This window comes from Mycetomoellerius zeteki, unplaced genomic scaffold (assembly GCF_001594055.1).
Source record: "Mycetomoellerius zeteki isolate Tzet28-1 unplaced genomic scaffold, Tzet1.0 scaffold12, whole genome shotgun sequence".
Lineage (NCBI taxonomy): Eukaryota > Metazoa > Arthropoda > Insecta > Hymenoptera > Formicidae > Mycetomoellerius > Mycetomoellerius zeteki.
In genome coordinates, this window is record NW_017256126.1 from 852261 (window position 1) to 878635 (window position 26375).

The 26375-nt window shown below is 33.3% G+C and overlaps 1 protein-coding gene and 1 long non-coding RNA gene across 3 annotated transcripts in view; one reads left to right on the forward strand and one right to left on the reverse strand.

Moving 5' to 3' along the window:
- The window catches only part of LOC108731068 (basement membrane-specific heparan sulfate proteoglycan core protein), a 239608-nt gene extending 230068 nt beyond the window's left edge, over positions 1–9540 (reverse strand). For both annotated transcript variants that reach the window (XM_018461132.1, XM_018461131.1), the window contains exon 1: positions 9501–9540. The gene's annotated coding sequence lies outside the window, so the exon portion shown is untranslated. The remainder of the gene's footprint in view (positions 1–9500) is intronic.
- The window catches only part of LOC108731069 (uncharacterized), a 265224-nt gene that overhangs the window by 134765 nt on the left and 104084 nt on the right, over positions 1–26375 (forward strand). The gene's annotated exons all lie outside the window — the stretch shown is intronic.

A 26375-nucleotide genomic window follows, 5' to 3' on the forward strand; every position in this document is an offset into this window, starting at 1 on the left:
CTTTCCACTCTGTTGAACTCGCGCGAAATCATCGCCGGTCACTTTTTTCGGTCGCGCTGACACCTTTGCAAACGAGCCGTGTGAACATAACGCATCCGGGACCATGGCAGCGCAAACAACAGAATTGCGGTCGACGCGGATGGTAGATACGTGTACGCGCGGCGAATTCGCGCAGCCACGTACGCGGTGCTGTAACCGCGACTCAGAAACCATAACCACCCTCGTATTATAGCGTTCGCATTACCATCGCAAGTCATGAGACAGGTTCCTGGTGCCACCTCAGGCACAACTGACGGTGGCAGCCTCGAGACTATCGCGTGGAGGAGCGAAGGAGCGAGCGAGAAACTAAATTCTTCCGTTCTCCAGCGCGCCAGACGTCCTGGAACCTCGCGTCACCTATGCGACGTTAAAACGCGACAGTAAACAGCTACGAAGCTCCGATGTCGGACGGACCAAATAAAAGAATCAGGAGTACCCGGGGTGACATGTTTCTCGCGATCGTAAAGTCAACCGCGTCCCGACTGCAGTTAACACCGCGCATTTCGTTCATGCGGTAGTGTCGTGCTGCTGAGCAACGGTATTATGTGAAAAATACCACGGAGAATGTGCCCGAGTTGCAATGGGTTGTTTGTCGATGACGCGAGTGTAAAATTTGTGCTGCCAAAGAATCTATGCGTACCTGTCGTTATTTGAATACGAGCGGTCATTATTGCGTCGTTAAGACGATTACGACGACCAACCTTGGCGAAATGACATTCGGAAGGAACGTGACGTATTGCGAAGTTGATGCTCGTCGTAAGAATCGCGTAATTTACAAAGATACTTAATTCTGTTGATATCCTGCTACCCGATTTAATTGCTTCTTTACGGAATTTGCCATTTCTATCTTATTGCTGGAAATCGATTTATATTGCACATAAATGTCCAATAAACCAAGGCTGTAATATCGATACTCCGAGGAAATGACAACAATTTGTAAGTTCCTCTAATGTAAAAGAAGTAAATCAAATAATAAAAAGGTCCTTATTTTCGGTTGAAGCAGATCTTGTTGCTTAATGATATTCGTATGCAAATTTGCAAATAAATACATTTTTCAGTTCTATAAACAAGTCAAACAAACCAAGTCGGCACGAGTTTATAGAACCGTAAAATATATTTACTTGCATGTAAGTATTATTGAGCATCAAAATCCGCTTCGACAGAAAATAACATTCTTTTTATTATTTGATTTATTCTTATTTATATTGTATATATACATTTCTTTTATATATACATTTCTCTTTCTTTTCCTCTTTTTCTTTCGTTTTTTATTCCGTTGCAAAACATGATGCATTCGTTACAGAAAATAAGGTACATGTTATTTTCAAATAACTAGCAGTAAGTACTTCAATTTAATTTTTTCCTTACTCGCAAAAAAATTCCCAAGTTATGAATTATAACGCGAGAGTCGAATAAAATAACAATAAAATGGCTGTTAATGTATACACATGATGTTGAATTTTCAACCGCTTACTATTTTTATCACACATACGAAGAGACGACCTCATTGCATTTTATACCTAATTATACTTCTTTTTCCCCTATCTCGAGGGATAAATTTATGTATAGATAATTTATGTTCGATTAACCATATAAAGTTAACCTTATAATGCGCTGTTGGATTTGCTTTTTTATACTCGACTTGCTTCGCAAATACAAAAACCTATTTTTAAAAAAAAGAACAAAGTGACATTTAATTGTTCAAATATCCGCAGATAATCGCTTTATATTACCAGGGAGCAAACTGATGTTATCTCTCATTATTTTGACATTAAAGACGTCATTTTAATGTCAAAATGAAGACAAATAACGTCAATTTATTATCTAGATTAGTTCTCACTCACTTATATACATTTTTTATCTTTGTACATCTTAAAGACAAAAAAGATTCCGATACCACCAATATTTGAACAATTCACAGATATTTTGAGATATTTTATAGTAACAAATACACACTGAAACGCTTTATACGTAATGTTCTCTATCATTTTAAATTTGCCTTAAATTCTGTCAACTCAATGACTTTAAATATTATAATTTCAAAGTTTTTTATCGAACTGACAGAGTTTGGCGAACAGTTTTAAGATTAATACCTGTTAGAAGCTCGTTTGTAGCCGCACTTAGAGTCAACGACTGTACGAAATATTGGTTTCGCATATTGAGAGTTCTAAACGGAAAGCCAGAGATGAGAACGGTGGATGTTTATCATCGTAAAGTCGGTCCATAGTTGCACCTTGTAACAGCAATCAGTATATCAGTTTACTAGTGCAATATTATACCGCTTTTGTTTACTTTCTCGCTTTATACTGCGAATGTAAAACGCGCTTGGGGCAAATGTTGCGGGAGGAGTCTGCACATACGTACGTGCATGCGTGCTTGGAACCGGGTAAACACACCTATTCATGCACAAGCAAAATCAACATCAACCAGCACGTGCATCGTTTCATCCAGCCGTATCTATCCATCCATTATCGGTTACGCTTGTCTACCATCCTTGTACGATTATGCGCGCATGGTTGTTAAAGTGTTGTTGACTGGATGGTGAGATGTTGGATCACCCGCGCTCATGTCTCGCTCGCATAAAACATCGTTCATAATAATATCGTCGTCGACAGGAAATTGCGTAATTTTAGAGCGTACCGGCAGTTTCTTTCGCCGCAAACAATAATGTAAGGTGACACTTGAACGTTTAAATCTCGCTGTAATAAGATCGCGAGCTCTCCGAGCTAATGACAAGAAGATCTTTAAAGTATTTTTCCTATATTCAAAGTACGTTAAAAATTTTAATTTAAATTAGATTCAAAGTTTGATTTTTTGAGACAAAGTGCTTTGCTCTCTGTCTTGGAACTAAAGAGCCGCTCAAGTATTTTTAATTATATAAAAACATGTGCAACCTGTTGTCAGCGTAAGAATACTTTAAAGAATAAATCGATCAGACGTGACCTAGGGCATGTTTCTTGAGCAAAGGACACGCCCGGCACTAACCCGGCTCGCTTCATATCTGAGCGCTGGAATATTTTTCCACCCTAGTTTCTTACGTCTCCCTCTTTGGATTACGCGCGTTCTATTATATGCCGTACTTTATGTATGTAACCGTATCAGTCCAAGTTTCCGCGACACTCGATTAAAGTCAGCTTTGCTAAGCATCGAGCGCGACAGTCAACACGAATCATCATCTTGCGCTCGTTTAAAATGAATAGCGGCAAGCAGGGAGGTGCGTAAATCCGGTTCCCCGACATTTATGTGGACGGCACCAAGTATCTGTTATTTTAATGAATGCCGCAGAAGTACGTGTTTGTACACCTTTAACGAGGCATACGCAAATAAATCCTGGTAAAACCGACTCTTGCACGCAAGATTCATCCGACGCGCTTCATACGCGCCATCCTAGAGTATGGAGAGTGTCGAGCACAACGCCAATGTATGTACTCGCAAATAACAAAGGGTTTTTTTTCAGAGATACACAGTTGCGTAACATCACTTTTCTTTATGCAATATTTTTCGATTTATGTCATGCATTTAATTAACTTATCATCAATGAAATTGTAACTCACGCGTAATTCATATCGTAATTTTTTTTTTTATTTGTTTTGTTAGAAAACCAAGTCAATAATTGCGAAGTGAAGCGTATAAATTTCAAAATCACAACACGATATTTGTATAATTGTATAAAATACTATGACCTAGTTTCTCTCAAAATTGTATTTTTCAGTTATCATAACATATCTTAACATATATACATATTTAACAAGTATGTTTATTTTCTCCATTATATTCAACCTCGATTTGTGTGATAACATGCCTGTTTTTTGTTAATTAAATATTATACGTAATTTTATAAACAAAGCTGTATTTACAAGCAAATATTTTATCATTAAATATCAAATTTATATTATTATTTAATCACAGCAGAATTTCTAAAACAGACACTAAAATTTTTGAAACCAGGATATTATACAACATCAATTACATAGCATTTACGCAATTTACGAAAAACGGACATTGGAGGAAAATCATACTGAATTCGTATTTAATTGACTAGATTTTTGTTACAGAATGGCAGGACAAATCTGTGTAATCGCACTTCATGGGTTATAGCTCGATGCGATATCACATCTCTTGTACGAGTTGTACATTAATCCTCTTCGAAGTGGAAGCGGCCCGTGTCATACGCAGAATTTCATAGAATGACGAAACGTCCTCTCCCCCGAAATATAGCATTCCCATCGATCAGCCAGCGCTCACTTAGTAGAATTCAGATCGCCGTCTTCGCGTGGAAGCATTGTCTGGCTTGAGGCCCGTCACTAATGGGAGTATGCGCGACCCCAGATACCCCGGCTGCATGACAAATGCACTAATCGACCTTCAGTATAGAATCGTTATGCCCATGCAAAGCTATGAGTGATTACTTTGACCCGACGACGACGACGCTTCGATGAATATTGAACGGAAGAACGCGATTACATATTCCGGAGACGATGCCGTAATTTTACAGTGACGAGGGAAAGTAGAACTTGGTCGGAGCTTGGATTTTCAAGCGCCGACCGATGCTGCGCTTTAATTGAAAATGTGAAATAACCAAATTGCTATAAAATAAAATTGATAGGAAATTCTAATATTAGAATATTTGAAAAAACAAGAATTTTGATAACTGATTGGCCTGAATCAATGTAAACCAATCTGTATAACATATAAATTTACAAAAAATTTATTAAATCCCTACATTAATAATTTTTTTTTATTGTTAGTTGCATTTATGTTAAATTTATCTTATCTACGTTAGTCAACTCTATACGTCTTATCTCTTTTTCTCTTGTGCCAGTCCATCCTACGTGGTGTTAAAAATTCATCAGAATCTCCTTGCTTATAAAGTGCTATTTTTCTCCATATACGCCTTGTTTGCGCACAATCCCGTTTCTTTCGAAAAATGGAGATGCAAGCGTGATTAGGTAGCGTTACAACGCCAATGTGGAATCGAGATCGCACCAAGACCGGTAACGCTGTGATATGTGTAATGAAATATGGTTATTGATACAAATTGCCACGGATACGTTTTAGTACATATTTGTCACGCGGAGAAAATTATTGCGACACCGATATTATTGGTCCACTAAATCATCGTTGAAGAGAGAGAGAGAGAGAGAGAGAGAGAGAGAGAAGAAGGGAAGGACAGAAAACGTTCGGAGAACAGATAAGTTTATCCGACGCGATTGCGATATGGGAACACCGATCGTAAAATTTAAGGTGCGAGGATAGTAAAATCCTTCGGCTTAAATCGAACGAGGAAATATGCCGCGGCATCGAAGTAGCTTTCGGGAAAGTTTTAGAACTCGGTTTCAAGAATACGCAAAAGTTTCGAGAGGCGACTTTTCTGAAAATCTGATACGAACTGGACTTACGCCATGTCCTTGTGCGCGTAAGGACTTTGGATTGTTACACGAATATATAAAAATACGATGCTTCTACATGGCATGAAGAAAAATCAGTGTCATTCTGATAAGTCTCTCAGAGAACATGCTCGCATTTTTCATTATTTTTGAATTAGATATCTTTTTTGATACGTCTTCTGATCGAGGCGCATACAATCCAAAAAGGATTATTTGAAAAATTATTCATTTACTATATTCATTATGACATAATAAAAATTTTCACTAATATTAATATATGAAACGTATGAAACTATATTGAAATGTATAATAAACTGAATGTGCTCAGTGCATTCATTAACTTCATCATCATTCTCGAGATACATTGTATATTTTAATTCCATAGTTTATAAAAATCTAGACATATCTTCCATCTCTCACATTTTTACACTATTTTATTATTTTTTTTTTAATTTTATAACTAATTAACCTATATTAAAAGATATTATTAACGTCATTCCTTATGTTTTAATTAATGTTTAATTTATAATTAAATGTGCTTTTATTCGTGTCTCTAAGGCAAAATGTTTTTTTTTATTGAAATATATCAATCAAATTCGTAGAACAAATGTGAAGCACATTTTAAATATTTATCTAATAAACTCGCGTTGGTTCGTGCACTGGTTTGCTCGTGCATACGCAAACCGGACAAAATTAATGAAGAAAAATTGCATCGCGCGATAACCTCCTTAGGTTCATACATATTTCTGTGACAACTTGGATATTTAATGAATGTGGAAGACCATTAGGTCATACCTTGTGTAAATTTCGGAGTTAAATCTGAATAATGATAATTCCGCCATTAAGCAGAATTGTAAGATATAAAATTATCTTAAATACATATATACGAATAAGTTTTTCCTCTCTTATATAATATAAATCAGCTATAAATGTATAACAATGGAAATTTAGAAAAATTTCTGTTTCAGAATAAAAAAAATTGTCTTGTCAATATAAAAGATCTTTTAATATAACACACACACATCAATAATTTCTGTTTCTTAAAAACATAGAAAACCAAAACCTGTACGTATGATAAAATAATTATCAAATATGTCAACTTTAAATAAATTTTATTCATCTCTTGCATATCAACCATAATAGATTTTTGTTAAAGAAATTTATTTTATAAAATATATTAAGGTACGAAGCAAACCAAAATGTCAGATATACTTTATACAATTTGTTACTCTTTCTAATTCTACGTTACTCTTGCTTAATGCGCCTAATATAATTTTTTCCATTAAATGCGATTTGCAACTTCATCTCGAGTCTATAGAATAATGAGAGAGAAGCGCAAATAGAGATTGCTTTTTCAAAATCAAACTATGGCAAATGTCAGTTCTCGGAAAAGGGTTGGAAAACTCATTAACTGAGCCAGCCGGTTGATGACTCTCCGCGGGGTCACTATTATCGAAGCATTCGAATTAACTGCATTCGAGCATCAGGTACCGACCTAGTACGTGCACACAAGCTTAACTGCTTCCTCCCCTCCTTTTATTTCCGAAGCATTTCACAGTCTCCGCCCGCGAGCTTCCATCAATCATTTCAGTTTTGCGCAAGATTCGTCCATTATTCGAATCCCTGTCCTTCGTTTTCTTCCTCCGCTTTCATCTTCCGTTCATTCGGATCCTCTTTCCGTTACCTCGTAAAATCAAACCTCCAATATTTTAGTTTATATGTCTATAGATTAAAATGACAGAGGGAACTTTTTACAATTTATATCCTTATTATATTTGTTACATGAAGCTACGAAATTGATTACCTTCCACAAACATTTTTGCGGATCAAAAACAATAATATTTACAATAATATTTGCAATAATATTTGCAATAATAATATTTACAATTTAAAAAATATATGTATACAAAATACTATAATAAATTGATAAATAATTAAACAATAAATAAAGGTAGACGCAAGCAGAATAATTATCAATTATCATGATGTATGATGAATTACACGACTGAATTTATGGTTATTCAAAGATCGATGTGCCATAGTGCAATGCCCCAGCGGCGATACATTAAAATTATTATAATTTAATACAGAGGAATTATTTTGCGCGGTATATATTATTATGGACTGATATTTTTTTTCCTTCTATGTGGCTGCAATTGCCCGCAGCAGCAGTGCACACATATGCCAACCGCGAAAAGTTAGATATTTCACACACTTGTAATTTGCCAAACCACGAAAACTGCAAAAAAATATCACATTGATATTCCCATATGCGAAAGGGGAATTCTCGAAAATGTGCTTAGCGTGATAATCGGCTAACTCTCGCAATGAATGAATCCATGAATTCTCAACTCTGAAAATTATAAATTAGCAATAATACGTAATTTTATTATGTCAAATTAATAAATCCCTTTTTATAAATATTGCAGTTATAATAATAACAAGAAATTCAATTGTTATAATTGCAGATTTATAAACTTGGACTTAACTTTAGTCTGCGGCTAGTTTATAAAATTTCGCGGAAGTTTTAATTTCTAATTTTTAAAACTTAATTTCAGTACTTTATTACACGTTTATTTAATGAACTATACGGAATATAGCATTAAATTAACGTATCAATAATAAACGTATAATAGCATTTCATAAAATCATTGTTTTTAATATAAAATATATATGGCTAAATATAAAGCATTGTAATAATTAATAATAAATAGTTGTATATAAAATGTAATTCATCAATGTTATATTTAATTAAACATGACATTTAATTAATTTTCAGAATACTTATTTAATTATAAGACATTCATATAAATAGAAAGCCATAACACATTTTAATAATAAATATATTTTTTTATTTAATTATTACTGCATTCCACGTAATAAATAAATAAAATTGTCTTATTTGTGTGTAGTGATCTGGAGAATTTCTGTCTGACTAACGACAGCTAAGCAAAGATCTCGACCAAAGACAGGTTTGAAAAACGTGTGACATAAATATCGGCGATATCAGACTTTCGCCCGTTTAATTTAGCCCTCACGTTTATTTCAATGAGCCTTCACTCAGGAAGTTCTAGATAATGAGGAAGCAGTAAAGACAGATTAAGAGAGCCCAAACTCTTCCCATTCCCGAAGCTAACATTCTTTTGTGACAAATCCATTAGGGACTTCGAAGAAATTGAGTTTGCGTCCGCGATTCATTATAATCTCATTTATAAATGAGAACTAACTGCTTGCCTAGAAAACTGTGACAGCCCTTTAATTATCACGCTCTAACAGTGTACGTTCAATAAATTATCCGAGAACGGTATAATGCTCGATTATAACAACTTTACCATAATCTTCATAAATGAGATTCCTTTGTGTTTTCCGTATATAATTATTTAAATATATTTTTTTAGTTCTCTGAGAGAGTATAAGTACTTAAGGTAAACGTCCCAGTGTCCGGACATGTACCTATGTCCGGATATTTACACAAAATTTATTATTATTAATCAAATGCTTTTTTTATTACGATATTATGATTTAATTGCATTTAAAGATTACAATTAAATTATAATATTACGTTTTAAAAAGCGTATTTGAGACTAATATTAACTTAAATAAATAAAGTGTTATATAAATGGACATAGGTTATGTCCGGACATAGGTACAGGTCCAGTGATTGGAATCGGACAGTACCTATGTCCGGATAGTTACACAAAACTTTATATATTTATATTAATATTAATCTCAAATGCTTTTTTTACCTTAAAGATCAATTTGAATTAGTTGCCTTTTGTCATTAAACATCTATTTATATTATTATTTTGTCAGCATATTAATTTTCCAATTGTGATCGGACACTGGGACAATTACCTTACTGTATCTAAATATTATTTAAAGAGTTAATAAGAAATATAAAATAAATAATATAATTTAAAGTATTTACTCAACTTATGAAATATTGAATTAAGAAGTTATCCCCTTAAGGAAATAAGACTTCAATTTTAACTATATGGCTAGTTTAGAATACATTATTATACCCTACAATTTTCTATAAAGTTGGTCGTTATTTAAGGTAATTTAAAAGTTTACCTTCGAAGAAGTCGCGCTCCTCTTCTCTCTGAAGTGCACACGATCGAGGAAATCGCTTTTCGGAGGAGCACCGAATCGAACAATCGGAAGACAATGGCACGAAATGGAGTCGGGTGGACGAGAATGCAACTAAAAAGGGACAATCCCTTGGAGCACTCGCTATGAAGTATCCAACTACTTTCAGCACAGCTTTTGCTCGACACTCTTCGATCTCTTACGAGAGAGATCAATTCCCGAGGCGACGATCTTGAGAGTCGCAACAATCTTCGACACTCAAGAGTATCTAATAGTTCATCGCTTGAAGACACATGATACGATGTTTCGCGCGAGGACGATAGCGATTTATTAAAGGAATTCCGCTGCGCTTTTATCGAGCTTACGACGGACACTTTTATCCACATGCATATTTTACTTTCCTCCGCGATGTCGCGCGCGATCTTTTCTCACAACATGCAGCTGTTGCTCCAATTTCAGCCTGAACTCGCGGAAAACTTTACGTCGTGATGGAAAATTAATAGAACACACCATCAACACTTTCCCGTCCGCGGCTGCAGCTTTTCGCGTACGCCGAAAAGCGTGTAATCGACGATGGCGAGAAGAGAAGTTTCATTCGTTGACAATGTTAATATTGTTATAGCCGATCGCGCATATCGTATATTATGATTTTATCTTGACGACTATCGATCGAAGAAAAAGTGAGTTTTAATTTCAATATATTCCTTTTCTTTCCTTATTCTCTCAATTGCAATTTTATTTCATAAAATCCCGAAACACGCAGAGCGTAATTCCGTAATTTGTGTGAACGATATTTTATAACTTTTCTTTTTATCTTATCATATTTTAACACTAATTGCACAATGTAATCCCCGTTTTACTTTTACTACATTCACGATATTCTTATTCGTCTAATTACATAACTCCGTGACGTTCCTCATATACGTACTCGTAATAACAATTTAGATAGAACGCGTGACGTAATTTTATCTCGATATATTCCGTTCTCAAAGAGCGACTAATTACGTTGATAAAACGTGCGATAAAAAGTTGAACGGATAATCGCGATTGTACTTTATACTAAAAGTCCGTGCCTGCAAAAGACATTTCGACGAGAAAGCCGCTCTAATGTCAACCGTAGCTGTTATCTTTGCGTTTCGCACAACACTTTAACCGCCCGAAAACTGCAATTGCACGACGGAGGGTACATCAAACGGTCAGTCGGAGCTTTAGTCTCATGAGTACTTTTCACCAGCACTTCGCGTAATCGTTTTCGCGAACACGGCTCCGTCTGGTCACGTAAGGGAGCACGACGTTACTATTATTGCGACTATATTTTTACAGTTCACGTGCGCTTCTGTTTCAAGACTCACCATACATTCAGACAAATGTCACTGTTATTTTCACGGTTCTTTGAACACTTAAAACACTCCAAGGACTTACTTGCGAGCCGCAAACTGTTATTGCGAAGATTTTCGCATGTTACGACGTTTTCCACGAATTTTCTGTTGTCACTCACGAGAAATATTTACGATCACGCAATATCCGCGGAAAATTGTTTTTCTCTCACGCATTACCGGCATTTCGGCAGTGACGTCAGACGACCTTATTCTGCTCGATCACCTTTCTACAACTTCGCTTGGGACGAATTATGTCTGCTCCGACCAAGGGACCCTCAAGAATTCGCACGTGGAATAATGTGGTAGTCCGAAGAGCGCGGTATCCTTTACGCTCTTTGAAAATTGATTAGATTCTTTATTGAAACAAAAATTGCAGATGATTCAAATATGAATATGATTTAGATTTTGTCTGATTATGTCTTTCCGACACAGCCTATTATTCCTACAAACTTTATTACCTTTATTGATTCTTTGATTCTCAATTTGATTCTCAAATTTTAATATGTCTCTAGTTATGTACATGAATTTAAAATATACTTTGCATTCGACCGCACATCAAAATTTCGTCACTAGAGCTCTCTTAATTTGTTAAAATTTTTTCTCTGATTGTTACCTAGTGACAGAAGCAAACATCCGCGGTCTATGATCTATTCATAACTCTCGTTGGTTTCCCAGTAAAAATTGAATGTCCAAATGCACAGTTTTGTCAAGCGTGCATGTCACTATAAATAAAAATCATATTTTTATACGCGAAACGGAGAGTTCGCGCCACTTTTTGAGATAAATTCGCAAGCGAGCTTTCGCATTCAAGTATATCACTTAAAACCGGAAGATTCGTACTCGTGTGAAGCTTATCGGTATTAGAGAGAACATGAAGCTTTAATGCGGATTTTTGCTGACACATTTACGCATCACCGCAGAAATATCTCTCTTGAACGTTATATTGAACGTACTCGATTCGAATTCAAGCACCTTCAAAAATCTCAGAGGCATCCAAAGCGTATCCGTTCCCCAAATATCGCATAAAGTTTATCACATTCGAAACCCGAGAAACCTTCCACTCTATCGTACCCCGGATATTTCACGGATATATTTTCTCTCGTATTTCGATCGGTCCTTTTTAAATATCGGAAACACGCTGGAATGTTTCACTCGTACTCGCGTAATAATTTCGTACAAGAGAAATTTGCACAGGTGACAGCATTTTAATCCGGATTTCACTGAATGCGTTTCATTGCACTCTCACTTCAACAACCATCCCGATGCCGCAGAATCCCGAGATCGAATTTATTTCAAATTTTACTCGAGCACCTCGAGCACCACATTCTAAGACAGTTATTCCGTAAAATAGATTCTTCCTCTAAAATTCCCTACAAATTCTCCACGAAGCACGTAACGTTTCTTCTTTTTCGCCACGCCGCGATGCACTCTTAGTCTTTGGGAATTCAAGCGTTTTCTCTATGTCGACCGGGATTCCTCGATCACTCTGCGATTTCGCCAAAAATCCTCGCATTCCCGCAAATACATTTCACCGTTCCCGAAAGCACTCAGATCGACGAAACTCGCGAAGCGCGCGAAAAGAAAAGAAGTTGCCCGATAAGCAGTAAACAAACGTGTTGCTGTCAGATCGAGGGGTGAAATCCAAAGCTGAACAAATCTACTTTCCTAATCGCACACGCAGTTTATTTGAGAACTTAGGATCTGTCAACGATCGATAGATCCGCGATTACGGCCACTCACTCGCACCTATCGATCGCTATCGATTCATTTTCGTATATTTAATTCCATTTTTCTCTCATTAAAACGCACCCCTTGTGATTTTCTTCGGCGACTTTTCGATCGACGTGTCTCGACAATCGCCGTTCGAAATTTTTAATCGCACCAGCCGAACGATGTGACGCGGCGACAGCGACGGAATCGGCCGGTATCGCCGGAAAAGGACGGAATCTCGATTTTCTTCTCCTTGAAAAGTAATTTCACTTTAGCGGTGAATGCGCGCGCGAAACCACCACGAGTGATGCTGACGTTGGACTGGAGCCTCCGACGCGGCGCTAGCGTCGCTACGAGCGAGGGGCAAACCAAAATCACCCTCCTCCGCGTCGCGACGTTCACCATCGAGGAGGAGGGTGGCTGCAGTGGCGGAGGAAAAGCTAAGTCGCCCGGAGTTTAAGGTGCGAATCGCGCAAGAGAATAAGAGATTTCTTGAAGAAGTCGACTTTCTATGCGACTACTATCTTCTTAGAAGATAAATCGTGCTTTTCTTCAATTGTAGATTTGCACAAAGATGAGTCTAGCGTATATTTTATATTAATCTTCAATTGCTCTTTTATATCTCTTAGACGCCGTAACTTAAAATTGATGTATATATAATATAATAATTAAATGTATATAGATATATAAATAAAACGGAAGATGAGAAAATAAATTCAAAATTTTGCTAATTATTCCAAAGAATTATAAAATCCTTCAAAAGAAAATAAAAAATATTTATTTTCACGAAAGTATAATTAAATAATGTTAATAATTGCAGAGACATTTTCAATCAATTAAAATATACTTCCAAGAACTTTGTTCTAGATACAGTTGGGGAAAATACATATTTTGTCATGTTTGTTATTGGACATTTATGAAGCGAACAGTTTCGATCATGGCAATCATATCGACGTTAATAGCTCGCTCTCGACGTGGTATGTCAATTATGCGTACACATGGATATAATACGTGCAATACAGTGTTGACCATGGTAACGTACACTCCTGATTCGCCTCCGTTTGTTACATATCGCGATGTAACGTGTCAGAAGTGTCTATTGATCTCAGTGATGTCGAATGCATAGAACGGTCTAATGCGTTAGCAGTATCGAATGGCCGATGCGCCGGCAATAGATCATCCGACGGGTGGCTGAGATTTCGGAAATTACCTATCCGATATCGCGACGCTGCGATTTGCAAAAACGGCGGCCGACGTTGACTGATGCGAGAATGACTGGAAAACTCGATTTTGCGAAAAAAAAATACAAGAGGAACGACAAGCGCTGCCGGAACTTCCGTGTTCCGCGTTAGGTGAATTTTTGAACCGCGCGGAGTAAGCGGAGGATCCGATCGACCGACACCTCATGGCACGACTGCGAACAAATACCTGCTTGCGTATACGAGCGAATAAAACGAGCGTGTCCGTTTGGCGTCGCGTCTTTTCTGCACGGAGTCTAAAACGGAAGATACGAGCATCCGTTTCTTTTACGAAGCGGCACACGCTTGTCGTGGAAACCCGTTTTTTTCATCTACGATAAAATATGACAGCGTTTCTTTTTGTTACGCCACTGCCGCTAAAATTTACATTCAAGATATTTAAATGCCGTATTTAGTATATGAAGTAGGCTTACTTTGCGTAAGAATAAATTTATTTGTGTGAAATAATACCAAGTATATTGTAAGCACGTAATGTATCTGAAATCTTATAGGTAATGAAAATGGATAACCATATAAAAAAAAATTTTAGATAAATGACGTATTTTTTCAACGAAATAAGTTTGTATAATGAAAAATTTAAAAAAATTACCTTTTCAATGAAATTTTATAGAAATAAATGTAATTCAACCTGCAGTATTTCTGTAGATAAATAATTACGTTAATGTACAAGCCTTTATTTTTTAATGGTAAATTAGAAAAATGAAGTATGAGAAATAACATATCATTCTTTTATTTAATTAGAATGAATATCCAATGTTTAAATGTAAACAATAAATATCAATACGTGGTCAAAATTTAAAAATAAAAAGATAAAGGACATATACCACGAACGCAAGATGTTTTTTAGCGAAGTTTATATTCAATTCAAATACACAAATAATCGGGTTATACATTATTAGACGTTTCGGCCTTAAATTAGGTCATCTTCAGTGTATAAAAATTAAGTAAAAAAAAATTTTTTCTTTTCACACACAAATGTACGCCTAATCTCCTAACATATCTAAATATTACGCAAGAACGCTCGTCGAATTTGTTTTTCCTTATTCTTTAATTGTTAGTCAAAGAGTTTCCAATAACATCCAGAGAATTTCATCTTTTATTCCAATTTTTTTCGATATTCCAAATGTTTGTAACAAGTTGTTAATTGAACACAAAATTTCCAGATTCTAATAATCGCAACATTTCTTGATTAATTCAAAATTTACAATTCATGTAACGAGTTATCATTTATAAAAATTAGTACCTGTATTCCAGTCAACTTGTGAAGATTAATATCGAAAGTGGATGTCTTGTTGTAATAAAGAATTAGTTAAAATGTTCTGCTAAATTCTCATCATGATACACAGGTTTATATACCCAACATGACTCGAAGGAGAGGGTAAAATGGTATTATGTAGGGAGAGTTGCTAAGCAACGGAAAGTACATAAGTCTCTGGTAATTTTTCCGTATCACTCTGCTTGTTCAGACCATTAATTTGTTTTTTAATAAAAATCATTTCCGACGTAATTCTTTTTTGAAAGAACAGTTCTATATCTAATACCTGAATGTCATCCCAATTAATTTTGTGACCACAATCGATCTGATGCTGTGATAATACCGTGAGAGAATCTTTAGATTTTTTTATATTAGCTTTATGTTCTTTGATTCTTGTTTTTGCTTTTCTTTTGGTTTGACCAACGTAAGAAGAGTTGCAATCAAGACAGCTTATTTTGTATACCACATCACATTGTTCCATTTTTTCTAATCCATCCTTGCCTAATTTTATGAAACGATTCAAAGTATTCATAGGTTTATACGATACTTTAAAATTATTTTTTTTCCGCTATAGTATTAAATTTGTCAGAGATTGTATTCATAAATGGTATTGTGAAATATTTTTTTCTATTAAGATTAATGGACTCGTTATTATTGCCAATATTATTTTCATATAAATTTTTTCTACTTGATAATTGTTTAATTCTATTATTAATTGTAGAAAATATTGTGTCAAGAGGATAACCATTCATTAGCAGAATGTTTATCATGGATTCAATGTTTTTTTTGTGGAATTCAGGATGTGAGAGAAAAAGAATTCAATCAAGAGAGCTGACCGATTATTACTCCTCTTTTGTGTTGAATTGGATGGTTAGATATATAACGTAGATATCTTCCTGAGAGTTCGTGAGTTTTTTATACATGTCAAATTTAATCAAATACAATCATCATTTACTATCACTTTAACATTAAGGAAATTTACAGAATCGTCATCCCCATGCTCAACTGTGAATCTCAGTCTATCATGATAAGAATTAAAATTATCAAGTATCTCATTAGTTTTAAAATTAAATTTTTTTTTACTTAATTTTTATATACTGAAAATGGCCTAATTTAAGGCCGAAACGTCTAACAATTTGTAACCCGATTATATGTATTTGAACTGAATATAAACTTCGCTAAAAAACATCTTGCGTTCGTGGTATATGCCCTTTATCTTTCTGTTTTTAAATGTAAAATTTGTTAATATTTTTTGAGTGTAGTTTAACCGTCCAATCGAATATCCAATGTTTGAATGTAAAATTTATTAATATTTTAATGAGTGTGGTTTAACCGTCGCTCGCAGCTCACATCGAATTCAGTAAGGTCAAATAACAAGAGACTTTAATACTTTGACATTCCAGTAACGCGTAAGATAAATCATGGAAAAAATTTAATCTTTTACGAAAGGAGCAAAAAGCGTCGCGATGGCACCGATCGCGGCTCATGGCTACAGGTATAGGTTATCTATCATACTATCAAGGTATCCATATACGATTTTATAAACAGACATTAATTGCTCTCAGATCTTCATATTTTTATAATAATGTACTCATTGTCTCACCGTTCTTATAGACCTTGAATTGATACTATTATAATTGCGATACCTCTGTAACGAATATTCTTACGCATAATGATTTTGTTAAATAAGGAGCCTTTTATATTGACATCTAATGACACGCACTATATCATTGCGATTTTTGGACGTAATATCAGCTTGATAACGACAAGATGCGATTTAATGACCAGTATACATCTATCAGAAGTCTGTACATATTTTTTTATCTTTTTATCTACCAGTTTTAAACCGTTTATATTTTAAATATGTATATACTTATCACTTTGTATTTTTAACATTGAGAATGACCTGATCGGGCTCGAAACGCCGTTTGTATTAATTTTTGTTTAATTCTTATTAATTATATTATATCTTTTATTTAAATATTGTTTTCTTATGGTTCGTAGCCCTTCTTAATACTTTTATTATTAATTTATTATATATTAATCGAACAATATTACACGATGCATTTTAATATTTTTTGTTTAATAGCCTTTATTTTACGTATATGTCAACTTTAATTTTTAATTAGTAACGTAAAAATATAAATAAATAAAACAAGAGTATTAACACAAATTTAATAATAAATAAATTATATACGAGCAGTCACAGAAAATAATAAAAACAGCGCTGAAAATAAATGTCCATTTTTATTTTGATCTCAAAAGTAATATCAAAACTGTCACAAAATCAGATTACATCACAATAAATGTACGTAAAATGTTCACGTATCAGATATTGTCAAATATTATGCGAATATTTTGCAACTGTTGAAAAAAGCGAAATACACGTCTACATCGAAAGTCTTTCTAGTTTACTGCTCCATAATGTAAAGCGTTCAGGGTTTATCGTGGAATCTTGAAGCTTCTTAAGGCTTCAGGTCCTGACCGCAGAAGTATAAGTAAGGTAAAACTAAACCAACTTTAGCGCTGTCGAGTTCAAGTTAAAATTAAAGTTTAAAGACTTATAACTTCCTAACGTGCTGCTCCCTGATCCCGAGGACGAGGATAGTTAACTCAATAGGTCCCATCTCCGACAAACACATATACGAGACACACACATGCATACACGCTGACACATACTCACACATAATGCTTAGAAGCGGCAGCATTTTCAATAACTATGATACTCTTGATCTCAGTTTTGACACGGCGCTTGCATAATACGCTTAAAACTTTCGTATCTTCTTTAATTTCTCGTCACGTGACTGTCACCCTTAACCAATGATCAAACAGTAAATCAGAGTAGAATCTTGTATTATTAAAATATTGCCTTTTTTGCAATATTTTAGATTTATATCAATACTCTTTTAACTTTTATAACGTATTTTTTAAATTAAGCCTATTTAAATCTGAAATTAAATGCTATCCAACTTAAAACTCTTCCTCTCTTCATTATTTGTCTCAGAGAAACAGAGATAAAAATCTTCCTTTTTATTAAAGTAAAAAATAAGCTTTAATTTACACCATCTTATTCTAGAGAAATAGTAAGAATAAAAAGAATAAGAATAATGAAGAATAAGTATAATCTTGTTATTAATATTGTTATTATTTTTCTTATTTTTATTCTTATTCTTTTTAATTTTCATTTCTACTTTTTTTCAAATCTTTATTATACTATCGCTCATAAACGTATATATATGGATATACGTAAGGTGCAAATGTATATAAATCTTCGCAGTGCATTAAGCTCGGTGTGAGTTAGCTAAACCCAAATGACTGCATGGATCAGTCATCCGTGCGAAAAGAGACGAAACAAAGGAGTAATTGACGCTAAAACTTCATCCAGAAACTTCATCCCTATTGCACACATGTCCATACCTTGCAGCTTCCTTGTCATTATTAAAAAAAAGTATTGCGACGTGAGTAAATTAAGAGTAATAATAATTAATAGATTAAGTATGCCTTATAAATCATAAGAATTAAAATTAAGATTTTCTTATGCTTCTTTTGCTTTTTATCTAATTAGCTTAATTTGTTCATTAAATATTTTTTCAAAATAACTTGAAGATTTAAAAAGTTTCCTATATTTAGCGTACTACAAGAAATAAAATTAAAAAGCGGTTTGTTGCAGTGATATATAGAAAAAGTAAATTCGAAAATGGTAATATAATATTACAGATCAGACAATCTGCAGCGTACATGCAGTAACAAGATATGCCATCATATATATATATATATATATAACGTACAAAAATGAACATGAAAAAATACAAGGCGTATTTATATAAAAACGATTCATATACTGTATCGAGAGCATTAAATAGTCCGCTGCTTTTGTTCCTAAAAATTTATTTTTCTGCGCAACACTATTGTGTACCTGCACAATCATTTCTGTATAACTGAAGCTTTTTGCTTGGACTTTTATTTATACATTTTTGAAATTATTGCATACCTATGTCAAATCAATATACCAGTATCATATACCAGCAAAAGTATTACACATTTACGAATATCTAAAATTATAAAAATAATTGGCAAAAATATTTTGATTATTTTAAAACAAGCCGATATAATTAAAAAAATTACATTTAAAAATGCATTAATTCAAATAAATGTATTGCCGAAAATATGCAATAATAGATATATTCTCCCTTACACTCAATAGAATAATATATTGTATAAAATTAAATAATCAACTTTATTATTTATTGTAAAATAAATCTTTATACAAGTTTATCCGAATTAAAGTTTGTTTTAAGATCAGCTAGTTTCAAGTTCTCTATTTGTTGTTTGTATAATGTAATACAACTCAAAATAAAGTATATTTTTTCCATCGATAATTTAAACTGTGATATTAACTTATTAAACGTTGACACATAGTTAAATATGTATTAATCATAAACTGACAAGAAAAGAATGCGATTAATGTTTTAAAAAACTATATGAGGAAACAAAACAGGTGCTGCCCACACAATCCTGACAAAAACGTCAACAATGACCGCGACATATAACAATATCCATTTGTCTCTGTCCCTTTTTTTGCCCACGCCACGTAGCGAAGGATTATACCTTCTGATAATGTTAAGAGTTATTAATCCTAATATTTCCGCGCTTTCGGCTTTTATTACATCAACGTATCATTAGATCCGTTCGTTTCCTTACAAAAATTCGAACTAAATGTTTAACAATTTCAGCTTTTCTAATTCAGTTTTCTACAATTATATAGAAAGCATATAATCTTTTGAAAATATCTTTAATAATCGACAGCTGGAAAGGTATATTTTTGATAATAAGATTACGAAATACGAAGCTAAAATTTGTGAAATTAAGAAATATAAATATTTGAAATATACTGCTAACTCATGCTCTAAAGAATAGGTGAAGTGCAACAAGTTCCTGCGTTGTATACGATATTCCAAGCTTCGCCTACTTTCTCTCAGTTATAAATTCTTTAACGAATTTAAAGTCAATATTTCCTTAACAAGAGTTTAACGTGAAAAATCATGTTTTGAAATAATCTTAGTATGATGAATTATATATACATATCGCTCCCCTACTTCAAAAGTGATACAACTAAAAAAACGTGATGTTCAAGATATTGCCATAAATAAGTTAAATAAACATTATCTTATCAGTCATCAAAGGAATTTCATTAAACTTCATAAAAAGTCATATAAATTGTTACAGCTCAAAAAGAACTTTTTTTAATCGACAAAATTATCACAACTCAAAAGGAATGTTTCTTTAAAAATTATGAAACAAAAATTATAAAAATCATATTTGATCATATGTGTGTGTCAAGCATACATTTTTTGTCGATATCATTTGATTAATTAATAATTTTCTGTTTTTATAAATTAAAAAATAGTTTTTCTACTTTTCTGGAAAATTTATTCTTTTTACTTAATATTATTGCAATTTTTAATATTGTTAAATTTTTTAGTTGTGTCACTTTTGAAGTAAGAGAATGATACATAATTATCATTATAACATACAGCACAAATGTGTATTGAAACAGCTATATATAATTATCATTTTTCAAAGATTAAATTATTTCGTTATAATTTAGAAGCGAAAATTTAATCAATTATCTACACTTAGAGAAAATAAATATTTACTAAATAAAGATATAATAGTTATATTATAATAAATTAATGGTTCTTATACCAAATGAATATATATTTATATTTAGTAAATATTTTACTAGTACTATTCAAACAGATACCTATTAAAATTTAGTACATTTTTCTCTCAGTGAATAGACTCTAATTAGTTTTAGAAAGTCAATTAGTCTTAAAAACTGGACAATAATGGAATAAGATAGTAACGGTATTTTTATACGGATAACCGAAAATTATAAGCTCTTAGAACAATAATTAAGTTCCCTTGGTCCGCTACTGAGATGTCTGGATAGCGTCCAGTTACATTAACGCGTTACATTGTGAAATATACGTTCCCTTCTTACGAGCAGATGTGCCAGTTTCCAGTAGCAATCAAAACTATCTTACGATCGATACTTTATGACTTTCTGTGCGTTATGGCATGTTCCTAGAGAGAAACTTTATGACGATTCTCAGGATGAACAGAAATTATCTACGGTAACGGCGATTGAAAGACTCTACTACTGTCCCGTCGCTCTTCGGCCAAGAGGAAAAGGCAAAGAAAGTGCTGAGACGTCGATTAATTCTTATTGTCAGGGTCAGGCAGCTCTGAAGAAAAATATAATATGTTCGAACGAGCGTCTGGTCAGTGATTATTAGAACGAAGTCTGGCTATCAGTAGCCCCACTTGAAAGGGACTACGGCTGACTAGTCGTCGACTTTGACCACTGCTGCGATCTGACCACTCTGCTCTGTCCTCGCGTATTATAAAACGATCGACGTGGTAAAAAATGGCGAATTTATTTTCTTACGAAAACAGGTAAGAGAAAATTTGGACAAACTTGACAATAGTGGATATTTTTTATTTAACTTACATTTTATTTAAACTTTTTAGTAAGTTAAAAAGTATGTGTGAAATATTCACAGAAAATCATAATTTGCTTTAATAAATATTATGTGCAAATAGAAAAAATTTGTAAATTAATTTTAAATTAAGCTTTCTACAAGTAAATATGAATATAACATAATAAAGTAACTTTATAGTCGATTATTTATATATAATTTTCCTGCTCAATAAAGAAAGATGTGAATAGACGTGAATAAAGAAAGAACTAAATAACATGCTATATCTGAATTAATCTATTTTATATATAAGTATAGAATTATTTAATATGCGTTTTTCAATAAAACTTTAATTGATTCGGTTAGCTTGAAAATGCATATCGATAAAGTTAACTTTACTGTAATGCATACTATACTTAAAATAACGATCATTTAATTAATATTCCTATCTACATTTTACGCGTTTTACACAAACTTTGATGCCACGCTTATAACTGGTTTTTTAACTGGCTATTCCAAATTGATTTCACATTTTATTCATTTAAAATAGAAAAAGAAATAGTTTTCCCTCGTCACTTATTAATTACAATATACGATTTGACAAGTAAAACTGTAATAAATCCCTATTTTCACATTTTTGTATATAAATATACACAACGTGGACAGCACACTTTTTAATACAATCACTCTTTCTCATAATATATCCAATATTTTGCTATTACACCATTGACATAGTTTCTCTCAACTACACATAACAATTCAAAAGTCAGTTATAAGAGCACTTGCTATTACTTCAATATTCAGATACCAAAATATTTTACGTTAAAATGAATCGAAAAGGTTAAAAATTTTGAGTGAGTCGATAAAGTAATTAGTGTTATAAAATACCTATCTATTATTATAATAAATCATGTAATTTTTATATATTTTTATAGAATATTACTTAAAAGATTAATTATTTTTACAATGTATTATAACATTTTTACAATCCTAATTGCTGTAAAAATCGAGAAAGGATAAAACTTTTTAACTATAAATTATATCTCTTACTATATACGCTGTACTTTATATTATGATCACATCTTTACAAAATTATCGTAATAACTTATAACTTAATAAGAGCAATAATGATTATATAGTATACGACATGATTGACTCGCTATCGTATCAAAGCTCTTAGAGAGCGCGATTCTGGATTGAGAGGAAATTAATTAAGATGGCACTGTCCTATAGATCAAACCATCCCTTTTCGCACCCCAAACCACCGAGCTCCTACGCGAACATTCCGTGCATAGCTTGCGGCCACATCTCAGACTGCTACATCACCAATCCGTACTATGCATCGTCTTGCACCCTTTACCGAACCCTAGTCAACCATTCCCAAGTGGTACCGGATGCTGCAAACGATATATCCTATTCCGTGTTTCTCTTCCATAGGTGTATATATCTACCTACAAATGCGTAACATCACGACCGAACGTATCAGCTAAACATTTCAATAACAATAACAGAGAACCATCCGTTACCTTTACCAAGACCCTGCGGCGTAACGCAAGATCCTCGCTCTTGCTAGGATTAAGTTAGGAAATTGAACCTAATCTCGCTATCGGCAATGACGCGGAAGGATCCTTGCTTATTTCATTCGGACACTCGTGTATCTATCTGTCACACGGTAAACAACGTCCGACGGCAGCAGAGATGAATCTCCAGAATATTGGGACAAAATTAAAATTGCAACATAAAGATTACACCTGTGATAGAACAGCATCGTTTCATTCGTTCAATAACAATAATTGTTTTGATGACTGAGAAGAGTCGACATTCATGTAATTTTGGACATTAAAAGTTTCATTTCCATAATAGCACTGTATTTATTATTTAAATATTTATAGAAATAGAAATAAATCATATCAATTAACAAAATTTTGTGAAATACTGCCAAATCGTTATATTTTATGAAGTGCGTCGATATTCGCGTATCAAATTTGATTCAATCTATCACAAGGTTTAATGAGTTCGAAAACCTGATTACCGAATTTATAATGTAGCAGCTTTCATTGGAGCTGAGGGAAATGCTATATTTCTTATTTACCGATGATACATAATTACTCATAATTAATACAGCTTTATCGAATTTGCCGAGAAAAAGAGAGAAAAAGAGAAGAAGAGAGAGAGAGAAAGAGAAAGAGGGAGACTATAACATATATATTAACTCTATCTAAATTTGCCAAACATATATGTATTATTAATGCTAATTGCAAGTTGGAATTATGGTGTAATAACATAAAACGTGATTATTTCGGTAAACAAGTAAAAAAAGTTTGACTTTTAAACTATGTACGATAGGGAATAGTCGGAAAATGTATAGGCACAAACAAGGAAAGAGGATAGTAAATGATGAAAGTCGGCGAGATGAAATTCCCGACGGGCGAGACGAAATCGTAGGAGATTTTAATTGGCATCATTAGACCCGCGCGAATAATTAGCACTCGAACGATCGAGGGCTTAATGGCGAACCGAGAATATGGTCTTTTCACAACTCCAGCTTGCATTATGGAACACTTTCGCGGATAGCTGCGCCCTTGGCGCAGATGACAAACTTTTAATCGTGTTAATTGCCGTCTAACTTGCTCCTAATAAATGCGACATAGTTGGCTGAAGATAAAAATACCCCTTCGTAAATTATATAAAAATATCAACTGATTTTCTGGGACACATTGTGTCAATATAAAAAATCCTTGTTTCACAAAAATATAAAAGTAAAGTATAAATTCGTCACCTACTTATCTACATTTGAATTTTACATAGGTATTTAAGAAAATAGTTACTTAAATTATAAAAAAATTTCATTATTTCTTTTTTATATAAAATGTAAATAAATACGTAAATAGCGATTATAAAACGTATAAATGTAAAAAAAACTGTTCCTTAATGAAAGTCCCATCATAATAATTTACAATATAATTTAAGAAAAAACATTAGCTTTTTCAATATCTCGATATTTATACGGGAAGAAACAAAATATTTATTCCATGTGTGCGTTATATAATTTGGTAATTCAATAAAATTTTCGAAATGGACCAAGTTATTTCATTGTTTTACACAAACATTTATCAAAATCAGTAAGTTGTCTGAATTAAACGATGCAGAAAAGATTTCACATGAGATTCGTGCTGGAATTTTTGCAATTTATCCGACATACAATATTTATTCGGCGTGTTTTTATATTGGAACAATGAATTTGAGTATAATAATAACCCAGAGCAATTCGCAACTTGTGCCATTGTTCTAACTTCTACATAGATGAAGCAATAAGCACAGCGTTCCACGGACTAAGAAGCGTCTTACTGTAACTGCATGCATTGCTATGCTGTTATGCGTTGAATACTCACCGAAGAGAAATATAACAGTTGTATAACTGCATAATAAACCTATTGTTCAAAGTACGTAACTATAATTAAGTTTTGTGTCAAAAGGTCATTCTTTATCCTGTATCATAGTCGGTGTAATATCGCAAACCTCTTACACGACAATGGCGTATGTTAATTAATATACATACATTTCAATATTAATATAAAAAACAATAATACATCGACTTTTTAAACAATATATATCAAATTATTATAAAAATATAATTATTAAGTGCGTATGGAATTATATCTCCAACAACACAAAACTTGCAGCAATATCATTGAAATATTGCAGCAATATTACAGCAAGTTTTGTACTGTTGGAGATGTCTATAATATTTATATTATATTACAATACAAAATATATTACGTTAAATACAAAATTGTAAATTTGTGTTAAAAAGATTAAAAATTGCAAATGGTTAAATTGTGAGAGCATATATTGAACAAAAATTGATAGCGTGCACACCTCTTGCCAGTCCCTGATCCAATTGAGAAGGCTATCAGAAGTAGTGATTAAAATGGGGAGTGAGTGCTTGGTCTGCAAAAAAGGGGTTGAAGGTAGTCTGAATGGAGGTTGGTGGGGGTCTCGTTTCGGGCTTGGGGAAACGTAGATAACACTTCTTACCCGAGGGACTTCTCACGACCCCAATCTCAAGTCAGATATTGTTCCGAGCTTTGAAAGCTCAAAAGAACTTGTGAAAAGGCATTTCGTCCCGATTCGATGTATTATACCAGGCTCATACGTATTGTACTCCTCGATCTTTCGCTCAGAGACTTTGGGAAAAAGGAAAAATATCCTGCTTCTCACGTCTCTAGACGAACACTGTTTGTAATTTATAGCAGTTTTCTTGAGAAATCAAAAAAATATTCTGTCGATCGCAGCAGTCTTTGACTAAACCGAAATCCTGATGCAATTTTAAAATAACACGTCCTTCAGTAATTAAAACTTTTTAAGTCTATTTAAAGAAATTGCTTTATTATTACTACTTGATTAATTATTATAAAAAGTAGCAAAATAAATATGTAAATATTTCATTATATTATTAAAATTATATACGAATAAATTATATACGAGGGGTCGTCTGAAAAGTTTTGAGCCTAACATAGAAACAAGTAATTTTTCGGTCAAATTCAATTTTATTTTTCCACATAGTCTCCTTTTAAGTCGATACATTTTTTCCAGCGATGCTCCCACTCCTTTAATCCGTTCAAATAATACTGATTGAAATGAATACTACGTCTTGCTTTGTAAAATAGGCATCTACGCGATGACCTCCTCGTTCGATGAAAATTTCTGTCCTCCGAGCCAAACTTTGAGCCTAGGAAACAGAAAAAAGTCGCTGGGGGCCAGATCTGGTGAAT